Below are 17,911 nucleotides of genomic sequence, written 5' to 3' on the forward strand. Positions count from 1 at the left end.
AGACATGAGTCCCTTTCTCACTGCACCATCAGGATTCAAGCAAGCCGGGCCGAAGACGGCTGAAATGCCAGAAACCGGTCCCCGGTAGCTTGTCTCCTTTCTGGTGAAGAATTGGCTTGGTAGTTTAGTCTGCCCTATTCCCATGATGCACTGGGCCAGGGACAGACTGATTTGCATATAGCCAGGTTCTGAGCTGGGATGGTGCAGTGAGATAAATAACGGTGATGGATCAAGCCCTGATCTTTGGACTGGGTAAGAGTGGTCTGCTTACTTTAGACACTCTGTTCATCACCACCCCCTTTTCTGAATCGTTTTTGGCCACTATAGGTGTGGCAGGGTATACTCAGACATGAGTCCCTTTCTCACTGCACCATCAGGATTCAAGCAAGCCGGGCCGAAGACGGCTGAAATGCCAGAAACCGGTCCCCGGTAGCTTGTCTCCTTTCTGGTGAAGAATTGGCTTGGTAGTTTAGTCTGCCCTGTTCCCATGATGCACTGGGCCAGGGACAGACTGATTTGCATATAGCCAGGTTCTGAGCTGGGATGGTGCAGTGAGATAAATAACGGTGATGGATCAAGCCCTGATCTTTGGACTAGGTAAGAGTGGTCTGCTCAATTCAGACACTCTGTTCATCACCACCCCCTTTTCTGAATCGTTTTTGGCCACTATAGGTGTGGCAGGGTATACTCAGACATGAGTCCCTTTCTCACTGCACCATCAGGATTCAAGCAAGCCGGGCCGAAGACGGCTGAAATGACAGAAACCGGTCCCCGGTAGCTTGTCTCCTTTCTGGTGAAGAATTGGCTTGGTAGTTTAGTCTGCCCTGTTCCCATGATGCACTGGGCCAGAGACAGACTGATTTGCATATAGCCAGGTTCTGACCTGGGATGGTGCAGTGAGATAAATAACGGTGATGGATCAAGCCCTGATCTTTGGACTGGGTAAGAGTGGTCTGCTTAATTCAGACACTCTGTTCATCACCACCCCCTTTTCTGAATCGTTTTTGGCCACTATAGGTGTGGCAGGGTATACTCAGACATGAGTCCCTTTCTCACTGCACCATCAGGATTCAAGCAAGCCGGGCCGAAGACGGCTGAAATGCCAGAAACCGGTCCCCGGTAGCTTGTCTCCTTTCTGGTGAAGAATTGGCTTGGTAGTTTAGTCTGCCCTGTTCCCATGATGCACTGGGCCAGGGACAGACTGATTTGCATATAGCCAGGTTCTGAGCTGGGATGGTGCAGTGAGATAAATAACGGTGATGGATCAAGCCCTGATCTTTGGACTGGGCAAGAGTGGTCTGCTTAATTCAGACACTCTGTTCATCACCACCCCCTTTTCTGAATCGTTTTTGGCCACTATAGGTGTGGCAGGGTATACTCAGACATGAGTCCCTTTCTCACTGCACCATCAGGATTCAAGCAAGCCGGGCCGAAGACGGCTGAAATGCCAGAAACCGGTCCCCGGTAGCTTGTCTCCTTTCTGGTGAAGAATTGGCTTGGTAGTTTAATCTGCCCTGTTCCCATGATGCACTGGGCCAGGGACAGACTGATTTGCATATAGCCAGGTTCTGAGCTGGGATGGTGCAGTGAGATAAATAACGGTGATGGATCAAGCCCTGATCTTTGGACTGGGTAAGAGTGGTCTGCTTAATTCAGACACTCTGTTCATCACCACCCCCTTTTCTGAATCGTTTTTGGCCACTATAGGTGTGGCAGGGTATACTCAGACATGAGTCCCTTTCTCACTGCACCATCAGGATTCAAGCAAGCTGGGCCAAAGATGGCTGAAATGCCAGAAACCGGTCCCCGGTAGCTTGTCTCCTTTCTGGTGAAGAATTGGCTTGGTAGTTTAGTCTGCCCTGTTCCCATGATGCACTGGGCCAGGGACAGACTGATTTGCATATAGCCAGTTTCTGAGCTGGGATGGTGCAGTGAGATAAATAACGGTGATGGATCAAGCCCTGATCTTTGGACTGGGTAAGAGTGGTCTGCTTAATTCAGACACTCTGTTCATCACCACCCCCTTTTCTGAATCGTTTTTGGCCACTATAGGTGTGGCAGGGTATACTCAGACATGAGTCCCTTTCTCACTGCACCATCAGGATTCAAGCAAGCCGGGCCGAAGACGGCTGAAATGCCAGAAACCGGTCCCCGGTAGCTTGTCTCCTTTCTGGTGAAGAATTGGCTTGGTAGTTTAGTCTGCCCTGTTCCCATGATGCACTGGGTCAGGGACAGACTGATTTGCATATAGCCAGGTTCTGAGCTGGGATGGTGCAGTGAGATAAATAACGGTGATGGATGTAACCCTGATTTTTGGACTGGGTAAGAGTGGTCTGCTTAATTCAGACACTCTGTTCATCACCACCCCCTTTTCTGAATCGTTTTTGGCCACTATAGGTGTGGCAGGGTATACTCAGACATGAGTCCCTTTCTCACTGCACCATCAGGATTCAAGCAAGCCGGGCCGAAGACGGCTGAAATGCCAGAAACCGGTCCCCGGTAGCTTGTCTCCTTTCTGGTGAAGAATTGGCTTGGTAGTTTAGTCTGCCCTGTTCCCATGATGCACTGGGCCAGGGACAGACTGATTTGCATATAGCCAGGTTCTGAGCTGGGATGGTGCAGTGAGATAAATAACGGTGATGGATCAAGCCCTGATCTTTGGACTGGGTAAGAGTAGTCTGCTTAATTCAGACACTCTGTTCATCACCACCCCCTTTTCTTAATTGTTAGAACAAACAGAACACCGCAGCAGACCCCCATCTGAGGCCACGCGCGCTATCGTTATCAAGTAAGTGACTATATCGTTAAATAATGAAGGGGCAAAAATATACGAACCTGCACATTTAGCAGTGTTGCAATATGGAGAGTTTTCGTAATCCATCAAACTAAAGAGCGGTAACTATTTTAATGAGGCCGTGACTTTAACGGGCAACTATGATGCAAGACTCGTACACCAGCCCGACCCTTTTTTAAGCACTGGGTAACGTAATATACGAATTTAAGCAGCAAATAATAAACGGTCCATATCTACACTAACTAAAGGGACCTAGCTCGGAAAGCTAACTATAGAACTATGCTTTCATGCTATTGCAGACCACAAACCGAAGTGAATATAAAAAGCCTGCACTACGTTTTCATTTTTTTCAATCTGCAATATATTCTCAATTCAATAAACGGTTCTCTGGCCTTATTTGTCTTTTTCAGGCATCAAAATAAAGACTAGGAGGCCATCTATGCCCCTAACAACTTATATTGGGACTCTAGAACCGTTATACTGCAAGGTATTATCAGTAATCAGCCATCCCTTGTTTGTGGAATGTAACAAAAGAGTTTTCAATTTAGGTTTAAATAATTTTTGACATTAGCCTATTTTCATTTTTTCAGGTTCAGTCCAAAGCGACGCTAAGTGCCATTTCCTAAATTTCAAATGACGGTTTCCTATTGATGATAAGTTATATGTGTTAAAATATCAATCACCGAGCGATCAGAGCTAACCAAGGTAATAACTATTAGACTATCAGCGATAATAAAAGATGTAAATCACATTAGCCAGTCAGTATAACAATAGTAAATGGTTCCCTGTAGTGTGTGCTTTGTGCGTATTCTGACACATCACAACTTCCGACTGTGGTTCTGAAAATTCCGGACCCCGCCATAATGGTGTACCAAGGCCTAAACACTCGTGCAGAAAATATCATCATACCACGACGAATTTGGTATCAATAGACCGGTAATGATCAGGACATTATGCCTGTGTATTTGCGTCACGATCGAGTGATGCTATCACCCTTAAACCACTGTTCTTGTCCTGAGCCCACGGCATCCATCTTGTGTCTTGCCCTCATATAGTCAATTGATTAAAGGCTGAATATTGATCCAAAGGACACGTCCACCTTTCTCTGACTTCTCCATGACCTGAACAGGCTGAATCTGCCTACGTGATGTTGGCCTCACCAAACCAGTCCATGCCCTCTAGTCAATCTATATTAAAGATCTGAGCAACTTGTTGTGTACATTGGCCTGAGCAAGATTAGAAGGCCGAATACAGTAGCCATGCCTGTTTATGACCCACAAGCATCCCTTATCCTACACTTCTATCTTCCACACCTGGCTCTGTTTCTCTGCTTCTGGGCTTTTACAATGGGGAGGTGACTGTTTATATGATGGGGAGGAAACCAGTTCTATTGTGAGCTTCTCCGGCCTGCACAGGAAAATATGTGAAGTTTGACATATGTTCATGATGGAAGATGGGTTGGTCAGTTTGGGCAAGTAGAATGGAATTCATAATTATAGCCTGCTTTGTTATGGTACCATGGGAGCGACCTTCAATGATGTGTGACACAGCAAGAATGTGAGCCTAGGGGCAAACTTTTTGTATAAAAAGCCTGCCTGAGAAAGCTCAGGCAGGCTCCCTCTTTCAATTGTAAAACTACGGTTGGACGACGAAGCCTCATAATTCATTATAATAAAGATGTCTTTTAATTTTACAGATTGCATAATAAAGCAGCAACGGAATTGACAGCCAAACTGCTGGATAGATCCCTGGTGGGGAGACTGAGTCATTTTCCACTTTTCCTCAAATGGCGCATCCAACTGTGGGCCTTATCATGGAGTGCTTATCTACAGGAGTGTTTTGTCAAAGGATGGAAAAACTACTGGGGAAGACAAGACAGAATTCTACCAAAAAGAGGTACTCTGGGCACAGGGTTTTCTGGGGGATTATCTGTCTCTGTGGCCCAGTATGTTTTTTGATTTTTCTGACTTAAAACTCTCCTAAAGATGCCACTCCTGACTAAGGAACCCATTCTTTTTTTTGCTGTAAGTATTTTTTAACAGACTGTTAGTGCAGTGGGGAATTGACAGTTATAATTTGGACAAATATTTGTGTATATGCAAATTGCAATTTGTATAGGCAGTTAATGAAGAGATATTTTCTCCATCTGCTTTAGTTGAAGAATAAAAGTGGGTCGCTCCCAGTTCGTTGTGGTTCTGAGTCCTTAGTTATTTATTGGTCGCAGAAATGTGACGCGGTCCTTAGTATTTATTGATACTCTTGGTTGCTTTTGTAGATTATCACTGGTTGCTTTTGTTAAGATAATCTTTGGTTTGGGTACCGGTACATTTGGTTCATTTGGTAGGCCTTTGGTTGCTGTGGTTCAGATTATCGTTGGATAATCTTCCTCAGTATTGGTTCCTTAGTTTTATTTGAACACTGCAGTATTCAAAAACCGTGGGTCACGTACATTTGTGTGTATATCGTTGGAGATAGCCCCATGAAGTTTGAAACCCGACTAGTGAGCGCAGATGCCTGGTCGCTGTATTTTGTTTTGTATTAGTATTGACTAGGTTGCAACAAAGGATTCCCGGTTGGAGGATTCGCGTCTGATACCTCCGGTTGGAACTCCAATTTATGAGCTCTCTCTAAAAGGTCTGTGAGGCTGTCCCTTTTGCAGCCTTCTGGAAATCTGTTGTAGAATTTAAAAAAAATAGGAACTAAAACGTTTTTGTTGTAAATATGGTTTACAACTAGTATTGGCAGGTTATTTTTTAACACAGTCTGTAGGCTGTTCCTTGTTCCTGTCCTAAGTGTTGACCTACGGGTTAAAATGTGTGTTTAAATGTCTATGTTGTTTGTGGGTTTTGTTGTAAATTGCGACGGCGCTATGTACAAGAACGGCGCTATGTACAAGATATGGTTAGAGCGCGCTGTTTTGTGTGTCCTGAGTGTTTGACCCCCCTTCTGTTTTGTGTCTGGAATGAGCTCAATGTATGTATGTGTATGGGTCACGTTCAATAGATGTAAATAAGGCTCCAAAGAAAAAAAATGAAAAAACGAAATTGCCTGTTCAGTAATCTCACGCATTCCCAGTTAGGCAGCTGCACCTAGGCTTGTGTGTTAAAATATATCTAAATAATAGGCTAGGGATGTAGTGAGCGTTTTATATGTAGAACAGTCACAAATAGCAATAATTAGGCTTCATTAGGAGAAAATAATTATTATTTATGAAAAATAATTATTAAAAACAAGTGCTACAAAAATCGTTTTTTAATATTTGTGAAGCTTAACACTCATACTATGACCCCCTAGCATTAAAATGTTTGATTTAAGTTATGTTGTACCACGAAAATGACCAAACACTTCTGTGAAAGGTATTCCTCATGCAAAATTGTAGCACCTGCACTTCATGTCTTACAAATTAAGCACTGTGTAAAATGAGGGAACATGATTTCAAAAGGGCAAATGCAAAAGTGATTTCTTTGAAAAAAATCAAACATTCTGCTAAATGATCTGTAGAACTGGTATATGTGTGTCTCCATGCTAGGAACTAATTTTTTTTAGTTAAGTTTATTTGACAAAAAGAAAAACGAAGTGTTACATTAAGTTTTAGATAGGCAATAAGTAGAAGCCCTTCCCCAAAATTCTGCAACTTAAAGGCCTTAGGCCTGAGTGATAATGGGCGTTTTTGCAAGGTACATGGACAAAAAGTTACAGGTAAATAATGAAAAGTTTTTTTTTTGTATGTCACATTGTGTCATGTTTTGTAGTCTGATAAAAAGGGTTATAATTGATGTTGTATTATGAGAAATGTGTGTGTTGTGTATCTTTTCTGCTTCTTCCTACAGATAATTCATGGATTAATTCACAAGACATGTGAGTTGGCTGGTTGAAGAGAAATGTTTTTTTTGCGTAATTTCTTCAAGAAAAAATGTGTGTGTTTATGTTTCATTTATACATTTGGTCCACTGAAACGCGTTATTTGACACAGCGACATTATATTTTACAGCAGAGTATCAATTACCTGATGCCCTGCTGTCAAAAGAAGGGAATACTTGACAATTGAGATTGGGCTGCAGGTTTATAGTATACAGTACATGTGCCATGGTATTATGTATGACCGTTTTTTCATATATGCTGTTTGTTTGTCTGGGCTGTTTTTCCTTGTGCTTGATATACAGCAAGTATATCTTATGGCTTGGATGGCTTGATATGTGTATTTTTTTTAATTTTTGTGTGTATGTTCTGTTCTATGGTGCTACTTTGAATTACAAGTTCCCCTGTGTTGTGAAGGAACGCATATGACGATATGCATTGTTTCACAATAAATTGGATGAATATTGTATTAAGATAAATTTCACAGATATGGACCTCATACTGTGAGCGAGTAAGGCAGCAGTTTTTCCAGTGCATGCCTAAATTTGGCTGTAATGATTTTTTTAAGAAAACTAAAATGATATACTGGATTAAAGTGTGCTATCCGTTCTTAGTCACTTACTGCCTTTTTCCTTACGGACAGGCAGCTCTGCATTTATGTATCCTTGATTGGGCCTAAGGATGGAATTATAGATCCGTGACTAAAGGTGGCCTAATTTCGATATCGCATTTTTTTTTTGATCGCACTTTTTGATTCCTGAATAAGCCTATGGATTCATTTTTTCCCTGAAGAGACAACTGAACATTAGTTAGAATTACCGTGTAGGGTATAGATTGTCAGCGGTAGAGTTAAATTGGTGTAACATTGGTCTTTCATGTATCCCTGTGCTCTTGGTGCTGTGTCACATGCCTTAGGCCACCCAAGCAAACTCTTGTCCTTCCTATAGATTTTTCTTTTTGCTTTTTACCTGACCAATGTTGCATCATGTTTAGTTATTGAAGATTTTTGTTGTGTTCTACTTCCATTTTCCCTTCTCCATCTTCCTTTCACCAGTCAGCCCATTTATTATTATGGGTGTATTGTTCATGTTCACACTTTTAGACTGCAGTGATGTATTAGGAACCCCCCTTATGCTACATACCATTCCCTTTTGTGTGACCAGACTAGTTTTCGAGAATTTTCTTTAGGCCCACTTCAAATGTCTTTTTCAGACTGACTGTCAGGATAGTGATAGATTGGTTAATTGACCCAATACAAGTTTTCCATCTCAATAGGAGATTTTCCATCTCAATAGGAGATATCTCAAGTTTACATTCTTTTTAGTACGGCATATTTTTATGTCTATTTTTAATTTTTCAGTTCCCTTCTGTTTCTGCTGTTTCAATTTTTTAATAAGATGTGTTCTAATCATGCAGATACCAGGACTCTCTAGTTCTTGTCCTCTTGTCTGCACAGTTGATCATTAGCCTTTGTATTACATAGCGCACTTGATGCACATTGTTTTAAAAAGGGACTTTTCTTCATGTCCTTGATAATGTGTATTATGCCATTGCTCTATTTGAGATGTTCTAGATAAGGAGTTTAGGAACACCTAGGCTTCATCATTAAGGAGAATATGTATTTACCCCATTAAATAATGTATCCTATTAGATAATGCCACTGTATGAGGGCATCCATTTAGGTTCCCATGACGAATTGCCACTCCTTTGCAGATTGCAGGCCACTTGCTTGCAGCCCTCTTGTCAAAAAGCCAACCCATGAACTGTTTTTATATCTGACTTGAAGGAAACTAACAATTGTGTTACACTTCCTATATCACTAGGTTCTGCGGGAATCTTCCAGAGTCAAAAAGGAAGAATGTTACCCTGCAGACCGGTGATCAAAAAAAGCCTGGCCCCCATCAGTAAACATGGCAGACGACTACAGACTTCTTGGCCTTGCAATTCCTGACAGCAATCAGCAGCATGGACAGCAATCAGCAGCGTGGCAGCAATCAGCAGCGTGACAGCAATCAGCAGCGTGAACAGCAATCAGCAGCGTGGGCAGCGGTCATCAGCATGGACAGCGATCATCAGCGTGCCTCCAGTGGTACCTCCTAAGCAAGCCATTTGTTTCATCAGAAGGCGTTGTAAAAAGAAAAGAAAAAAGGAGCTGATTTTCTGTTTTGCCTCAGAAGTTCAGTGCAAAGATGCGAAGGATCCCTGCTTTTGATGGCAGGACTGTCATCCACTTTGTTCAACTTGTTCAAACTGTCATGTGCTTGAACCTCTGGCAGCGCGCGGTCCCCTGACCCCCTTGGCCTGAGTTTTTGGCCTTTCCCCACACACACCTCTTTTCCCTTTGCTCCAGCAGAAAGGCAGTGCACCTGAGAATCCAAGTTTGGAAAAGGCACTTCATTCCGGTGCCCATGAGAAGAGCAGCTTGATCGTCCTCTGACACTAAATGATGAGTGTTGGAGTCTGAAAGGAGCTACTGATCTTGAGGGGTTGATTCTCAGTGGTGCTTGTTTCTGCACAAGATGTTTTGTGCCCTTGATCAATGAAGAGCACATTTCCTGAGGTGTCACAGAGAAGAGACACTGGTGCATTTGTTTTAAGACATTGAGACTTTGAATGAACTGTGGGTGTTCCAGGAGGGCACTCCTACTGAGCATGAAAAGGCCTGGATCAAGAGGCCCAACGCGAAGAAGACACTGGAAGCGGATTTGATGGATAATAGAAGCCTGCCAGGAGAGGCTTTGACGGACTCTGGGTATTTTCTGTGAGCTTGCATAGAATTGGAGTTTGGAAGCTAATTTTTACTGCTTTGCTGGCATTTGTTTTAAAGTACTATTCTGTTTAGTAAAAGCAGAATGAACTCTCTCTGTGGAAGTGTATCCCTTTTTCATCTGAGAGCATTGATCAGGAACGCCACTGTTTCACTTGAACATATAATAGATTACTGAAATGCATAGTAAGCTATATAGGATGTTATTAGATAATTCTAGGATTTGCCTTCTGTTTAGGATTGTGGAAAATTATGATTTCATTCGTAATAAGGGTCACTACGTCCTCCCGTGGTCTATATGTTCACAAACGTGTTTTCTAGTGTTATTCTAAAATGACATTGTCTTTTATGGGTGGGATTGTTTTTGTTGCTACCCAATTGACATCTGTACCCACCTCCCAACCTATGTCTCTTCCTACTATTACTTCTTTGCATTTGACTTTTGCTTTTCCTTTTCTCTCTTGCTTTTTCTGAAATTGTATTATGGTTTTATGTTAAATTTCTTGATTGGTTACCATTTGCCAGTTGCAGGGTCACGTAGGAGTACCAACGGTTCAGTTTGTGACCTGAGTAGTGGCATTAGGCCTGCAGGACCTGCAGTGTCCCTATGACCTGCTAATAATCACAGCTGAAGTACTCTATCAAGATTGCGTGAGCGACATTAGAAAATGGAGATTGTATTGAGGAATGACGATAAAAAGCAAGAGATGAAAAACAGACATTATAGAATATTGTTCTCTAAGTGCGGTATAGCTCTATCTATTTTAATACTTTTATGTATTTTATTGGCTACTATATTTTGGTTTGTTTCTTCTACACAATTGACGTCTGCACCAACTTCCCAACATACTCTTTCTTTTTCTACTGTTTCTTCACATGAGTTTCATATTTTACCTGAACATACATTGGTTAGGCCAGAGTTTACTGATAGACCCTTCTGTACAGCTTCTACATCAACACTAGAACAGCACTAATTGTTGGGTGGGTGATCTTATACCACATACTACAGAGAGAGGTGTTCACTATTTGGTCCTGCCATATATGGCCTTTGTACCACTACGTGTGTAAGAAGACTTGTCCCGAGAGAGTTGCTAAGTAGTAAGATAATACTACAGCAACCCCTTGATGATCTGATAAGTATAGACCTAGATTCAGACTGACATGGGTTTAGGTTATTGCCTATATAAGGGCAAAAGGAGCGTCTGTGGTTCTGAAAATTCCGGACCCCGCCATAATGGTGTACCAAGGCCTAAACACTCGTGCAGAAAATATCATCATACCACGACGAATTTGGTATCAATAGACCGGTAATGATCAGGACATTATGCCTGTGTATTTGCGTCACGATCGAGTGATGCTATCACCCTTAAACCACTGTTCTTGTCCTGAGCCCACGGCATCCATCTTGTGTCTTGCCCTCATATAGTCAATTGATTAAAGGCTGAATATTGATCCAAAGGACACGTCCACCTTTCTCTGACTTCTCCATGACCTGAACAGGCTGAATCTGCCTACGTGATGTTGGCCTCACCAAACCAGTCCATGCCCTCTAGTCAATCTATATTAAAGATCTGAGCAACTTGTTGTGTACATTGGCCTGAGCAAGATTAGAAGGCCGAATACAGTAGCCATGCCTGTTTATGACCCACAAGCATCCCTTATCCTACACTTCTATCTTCCACACCTGGCTCTGTTTCTCTGCTTCTGGGCTTTTACAATGGGGAGGTGACTGTTTATATGATGGGGAGGAAACCAGTTCTATTGTGAGCTTCTCCGGCCTGCACAGGAAAATATGTGAAGTTTGACATATGTTCATGATGGAAGATGGGTTGGTCAGTTTGGGCAAGTAGAATGGAATTCATAATTATAGCCTGCTTTGTTATGGTACCATGGGAGCGACCTACAATGATGCGTGACACAGCAAGAATGTGAGCCTAGGGGCAAACTTTTTGTATAAAAAGCCTGCCTGAGAAAGCTCAGGCAGGCTCCCTCTTTCAATTGTAAAACTACGGTTGGACGACGAAGCCTCATAATTAATTATAATAAAGATGTCTTTTAATTTTACAGATTGCATAATAAAGCAGCAAAGGAATTGACAGCCATACTGCTGGATAGATCCCTGGTGGGGAGACTGAGTCATTTTCCACTTTTTCTCACGACCCAATAAATAAAGGGGAGTAAATGAAAGGACAGGATTGCCAGGTAACCATAAAAAGCATTCATCCATCTACAAAAATGCATAATATATACATCATGAGATCTATATCCACATCTGTCTCCCCTTGTTTATCCTTTATTAAAGGACACTATATCATTTAAAGCATCCCTATACAGAATAAGAAATCAGCATCTAAACAAGCTGCAAACATAACCATTTTAGGTAAGAACTTAATGAACATTGATACAAAAGTAAAGGTCTAAAGTTACATCCCCTTTAGTGTCCCTTCAACTCTGGCCTTTATAATTTAGGAAGTTATTGAGACTAGCTAACTATACTTCCATTGAAGATATACTTATTTTTAGGAAATATGTAACCCACACACTAAGTGTATATGCATATTCTGTTTCCAAATAAAATGCAACCAGCTGTCTGATAAATGTACATCAGAGACTCATATAGTAACAAATGTAGCCTATAGTTTGTAAATGTAGTGCACATAAATTGTAATCACATGTACCTTGTACAGATGTAAATATATTTTATTCCTTTTTAGAAATGTCAAGTGGTTCTCCAGAAGAAGGTGTGAATACGCCGAAACGCGCGTAGAGACAAATCAAATACTCCACTTGTCTGGTTTTTAATTTGTTTTTTAATATATATGTACAAATTTAAATTATTGTCATCTGTAAAACTGTGCATCCATGATGTATTAATTGTGTGATTTTTTAATTATGTCAATGATTTGTTTAAGAATTTTTGTACGTTTAATAAATTAATCATGGAAAATAATTTTTCTTATTGTTGATATTACTATGTGCACTACATTAGTTGATTTACTTCTTGGCTACAACAATTGATGTTTCAAAGTACCTGCTATTCTCTCAGGACCTAATAGTTGCCTAGGATAAAGTTATTTGTATAATATATGTGCCCTGACCTAGGAACTATCTAGCAGTATCAGGGGGTCCCTTTTGTTATATATCACACTAACATGAACGCCCTACATGAATCGACAAAGCAAAATCTAATCAAGGCCAAGACCTCATATAAGAAATGTGCTGATAGGCATAGACTAGCTGCTCCTCGATACCAGAAGGGTGATTTGGTTTGGCTGTCCACCAAGAATCTTCGTTTAAAGTGCAATAGGAAGTTTCAGCCTAGGTTTGTAGGTCCTTACCCTGTGGGGAAGCTTTTGGGTCCTGTGACAGTGAAATTAAAGTTACCTACTAACTTAGCTATTCACCCAGTTTTCCACGTGTCCTTATTGAAGAAGACCAAGCCAAAGATGGGTCTCAATAAACCCCCAGGTCCTTTGAACATTCAGGGTCAGGCAGAATATGAAGTCAAGGACATTCTAGATTCCAAGCACAAGAAGGGTTCACTCCATTACTTAGTGGATTGGAAGGGTTATGGCCCTGAAGACAGGTCCTGGGAACCTGAGTCTCAGATTCATGCGCCACAATTGATTAACAGATTTCACACACTAAACCCGTCCAAACCAGGACCGATAAATCGGTCCTTAAGAGGGGGTACTGTCAGCAACCTACGATTTGTTCGGACCCTTCGTGTTGCCGCCACTTGTATTCCTGCGCGGCATAAGAGGGCTCAAATAGTGGTGAAACCCAAGCGGTTAAATGTGTGGTTTCCCTGGCCGTTCTAAATTAGATTATTGCCATTAGAATACTTCTGTACAGTATTTGTCTAAGTATAGGTTGTCCGGTTAGATTCTCTTCCCTTAAGATGGCCGACGGACTGAGTCGCTCTGTGTTCTAAGAGCGGTCGGCATTCTAGTTTACCTGTGGGGAGCGCGAGCTCCGCACTGCGCACTTCAACACGGTATTTCGTTGAGGAAGCAGCCGGTTTTCAGCTTCGCGTCTACAATTCATGACGGAAGCTAAACATCCGCCGGTTTGCTTGAATTAATTCCGTTAGTACTATCCAGTAGTCAGAGAGAATTTCCCACAAGCAGCAGGGAGGTTCATCACCCGAAGGAAGTTGAATTTGAGACTGCTGAGGAGGCAAGGCAGACACTTCGTTGGCAATTATTTATCATCTTTCTCTTCAGCAAAACCTTCACTTCATAGAACTTCAGAGACTGTCAAGCGGCAGCAGTGGCAACAACTGGAAGTTTACAGTAAGACAGTTAGTCGACGAGCAGCAGCAGCGAACTTTGGTCCTTGTTCCCTTCCTTGCTCTTACCCTCTCTTTTCCTTCTCCCTTTATACCTACCCTGTTCCTTTTTGCGCGCTCTGAAGGAATATTCGGGCTTTGAGCTGCGAGGAGAACTTTCCTAGTATTTCACACTGCAATTCACAGAAACCCCAGTAAAGCGGGAGCATGAGGCATTCCAGGTAAAAGGCTAAAAGGACATTAGGTTATTAGAACTGCTAAATAAGAACTTAGAGTAATGAGAGTATCCTTATTTTCCAGTCAGGAAGCCTCCACCGAAAACAATCTCACACAGAAGAGAAGCATTGCCTAGAGAACCACTGGTAGGATACAACTTATGTATTTCCCATAGAGTAATTATCTAGAGGTAGGTTGTTGTGGTTTATTCTCTTCCTCTTCTGTGCATTAGGCATCATCAAATTGGCGAACTGCAGACCCAAAAGACAGTCAGAAGCCAGAACAGGTGCCAGAGGTTTTCAAGGTGTCTCTTCTCTCTCTCTCCACTTCCCCTTTCCCTGTTGCTAGTGTACTTTGCTCTTGTAGCGGAGACACTGGTAGGAGGGCAATTGGGTCTTGCAGCGATACTACCTCTGCGAAGTGTTCAGGAGCCTTCTGACATTCAGGCAGGGGCAACCATAACAATCCATAGAAAAGTTCCTCTGCCAAAGAAAGCCTCAGGGCAGTTTATATATTGAAAACTGGGCCCTTTCATAATATGCCTGAATTCAGATAGAGCTGTCATTGTTTATTGGCCCAATTCAGAGCTGTCTCTGAACAGACAACAACATACAAGAGCAGCTTGTGTAGTGAACTTGGACAAAATGTACAATGGTATGATAATGTACCTCGGAAGAAATGTATTTGTGAGCATAACACTTTTATTTATTTACTTATTTATGTATTTGTATAGAGCACTGATACCCATGGGCATCTGGGCGCTTGTAGAGATAGCCCACAGGGCAGCTGCATGATGTAGAAAGCCAGGATTACAGAGTGTAAAGCCAGGTCTTCAATCCGTTCGTAATGGACAGAAGATCATTGGCGTTCTTCAATTGAAGAGGTAGATTGTTACACCATCTGCAGTGTAGTGTAGTTCCTATATTTCCAATAGGCTCTGCGCATTGGAAGAATATATCCGATAGATTAGACGTAGGACTGAGGTCGACTAGGTCTCTATCGAATATACTAGACTTAATTGTGAGCGCCAGCTAGCTCAGAGGTCACTAGAAACATTCTCGAATAAACAAGAAGGGATTAGTTTCTGACAACTGCATAAACATGACAACTTTGTTTCCCCAAGATAAAACTGATCATCAGAGTCATGGAAACAATAGATAGATATTTCACTCAGTCAATCGTACATGCTTTGTTTCACCAGAGGTGCAGAGAAATAGATAGACGGGTGTTTTCAATTAAAAGGTTTTATTGAACAGTCTACTTTCTCAAGCATAAGAAATTAACTGTTACAATCGTAAAACTGGTTGTAAAATATAATGCATACAGTATAAATAGTAGAATAAAATAATACTGTAAGAGCATTGTATGTTCCTAAACCATAGATAAATACATACATAAATAACAGAGGCTAAAAGTACTCAACTGGCACTTCTAAAATACACCTACCCCGGTGTACCTAACCTCAGCTTAGTACGAGGGAAGAAGTAAGTGAGATGTAGCATAAATGTAGTATTCTTCTGCCAAGATTCTATCCAAAATTTCTCTTAGGGTGCAATCAGCTCCGTACCTTAGTTTAGAATAAAGGTCAGTCTCGGGACTCGATTTTCCAACAACCCACAAGGATAGTGTTAGAACTGGGGGTCACTAGTTGGCAGAGGTAGGTACCACTGTCCAAATAGGGACCCTTGATTCTAGTCAGGGTAAGGAGGAAACCCTCTGGGATAACCCCTGCTCACCCTCTAGGTAGATTGGCACGAGCAGTCAAGGCTAATCAGAAGGCAATGTGTAAAGTATTTGTACCAACACTCACAGTAACACAGTGAAAACACCACAAACTGACTCCACAACAGTTTAGAAAAAAACATAAAGTTATTTAATCTAAACTACACAAGACCAAAACGACAAAAATCCAAAATACACAGTTCAAGAATATGGGGGCATATTACCAACAACTAGCGATAATTTTTGTCTCTAACTTGTTTAGAGACAAAAATTATCGCCGCACATCGGCGATTTTTATCGCAGATAAACCTTGCTATTAGCAAGGTTTATCGCAAATGCGATAAAAAACGGCCGCAATGCATGAATATCGCTGAAAAGTCAGCGATATTCATGCATTATCGAGCAAATGCTCTTAGCCATGTTATCCACCTCCCATTGGATAACATGGCTAAGAACTGCTCAGGGCAGGTGTTAGCTTTTGGAGATATTCGCGCTTAGCGCGAATATCTCCAAAAGTTGGTAATAGGAGATAGCGATGTTAGGGACTGTTTCCAGTCGCTAACATCTTGGCACGCCCACTTTGCATGTCATTAGTGATAAATATCACTGACATGCAAAGCGGGGCCCAAGATGGTCGCTATCTCCTATTAGCTGTCACTAACTGGTGTTAGCGACAGCTTGGTAATAGGGAGATAATTTTATCTCCGCTTTCTTGGCTTTTAAAGCCAAAAAAGCGGAGATAAACCCCCTTGATAATATGCCCAATGGTTTCAAAAGAGTTCTTAAGGTTGTAATAAAAGTTCTTTAGGTTGCGATAAAATAATCCACAGTTGCGCGAAAAGTTCACAGTTGCGTCACGTTTCAGACACAGTACCTTTAGTTGCGACAAAGTTTCAAAAGCAGAAGCTGGTGCGGTGGAAAACAAGAGATGCATTCCTCCTGAGACCCTGGGGTGGCGTTTGCGACTGCCCCGCTGCAGCAGCGGGCGTGTTGCAACGAATCCGGTCTGTATAGGGAGTAAGGCCACTTGTCTGGATTCTGGTGCGTAGGTTCCGTAGGAAGTTTGTTCTCGCAAAGGCATGATGCGACGATCTCCTAGGGCCTGCGACGATCTCCGGGGCGACGATGCGCAATCCAGCGGTGATCCTCTCTCTCGCAGCTCCTCGATGCGATGATTTCGGCGATGACTCTCGCAGCGACGTGATAGGCGGTTTGGGGTTTGGCGATCTCACCCAGCGGCGACAGGCTCTGCGATGACATTCGCAGCGATGTTAGACTTCCTGCACCGATCGGGTGCGTCCTGCAAACGAAGGATGCGATGGCTCTGACAGCGGCAACAGGCGCTGCGACGATCTCGACCTTTGTAGCGGCGGCAATTTCCTTGAACTGTTGGGGATGCGCTCCGCAGCAAACAATGCGATAACTTTTCTGTAGCAAAGTCTCTCAAATCTTAGTTTCCAGCTTCCCAGCACAGGTACAACTTCTAGAGGCACCACATATGGGCCACGCACTCCAGGAAGGACATAAGTCTCTCAGTAGAGCTCAGGAGGAAGCTGGGGGTGAAGTCCTTTTGTTCCTGGGACTTCAGAACAGGGAGCCAGCTCTTCTCAGGCCCTTGGAGATTCCTTCAAGCAAGGGGACACAGCACAGCAAAATCCTTCCCCTCTCCTTGGCAGCAAAGCAACAGCTGGGCAATCCACCAGAGCAACAGATGGACAATCTTCCTTCTTCAGTTTCAGCTTTCTCCTTGGAAGAGTTTCCTTCTTGATTCCAGGATGATTTAATTTTCTGTTGTCAGGGGTCCTGTACTTATACCCCTAAAAGTCTTTGTTCTCTTTGTGCATGTGTGCCCTGAGCCCGGTCTGAACCAGTTCTGGGTGTTTCTTGAGCACTTTGTTTTCCTGGATTCTCCTTTCCTTTCAGAATGAGGGGCCGGGATGTCAGCTGCCCAGCAGGAGGTTGAGCCAGCATTGTGGAAGGCAGGCTGCGCCCTATTCAGGCCCAGTTGCTATCTCCTCCCACCACTCAAGTTGCAAATGCAGTCATTCAGCCTAGGGCTGACTCAGCCAGCCTCCTGGGGAATCCCCAGCCCATGTCACTCTCAATCCAGACAGTCAATACACAAACAGGCCAAGGCACACAGGAAGGTCAGGGTGCACAGACATAATATCGACTCCAAAATATCGATTAGACATAATATTGAGTTTTAAATATAGACTGGACAAAATATCGACAGGACAGAATATAGATAACCAACATATCG

General features: G+C 42.5%; 1 long non-coding RNA gene across 1 annotated transcript; it reads left to right on the top strand.

The window, feature by feature from the left end:
* Positions 1-2,726: 2,726 nt before the first annotated feature.
* Positions 2,727-12,291, top strand: LOC147707329 (uncharacterized). The gene is made up of 4 exons (XR_015296446.1): positions 2,727-2,788; positions 3,205-3,281; positions 3,385-3,499; positions 12,134-12,291. It is a non-coding gene; the product is annotated as an uncharacterized LOC147707329 (long non-coding RNA).
* The last annotated feature ends 5,620 nt before the right edge of the window (positions 12,292-17,911 follow it).

Source organism: Lissotriton vulgaris, chromosome 6, assembly GCF_964263255.1.
Source record: "Lissotriton vulgaris chromosome 6, aLisVul1.2, whole genome shotgun sequence".
Lineage (NCBI taxonomy): Eukaryota > Metazoa > Chordata > Amphibia > Caudata > Salamandridae > Lissotriton > Lissotriton vulgaris.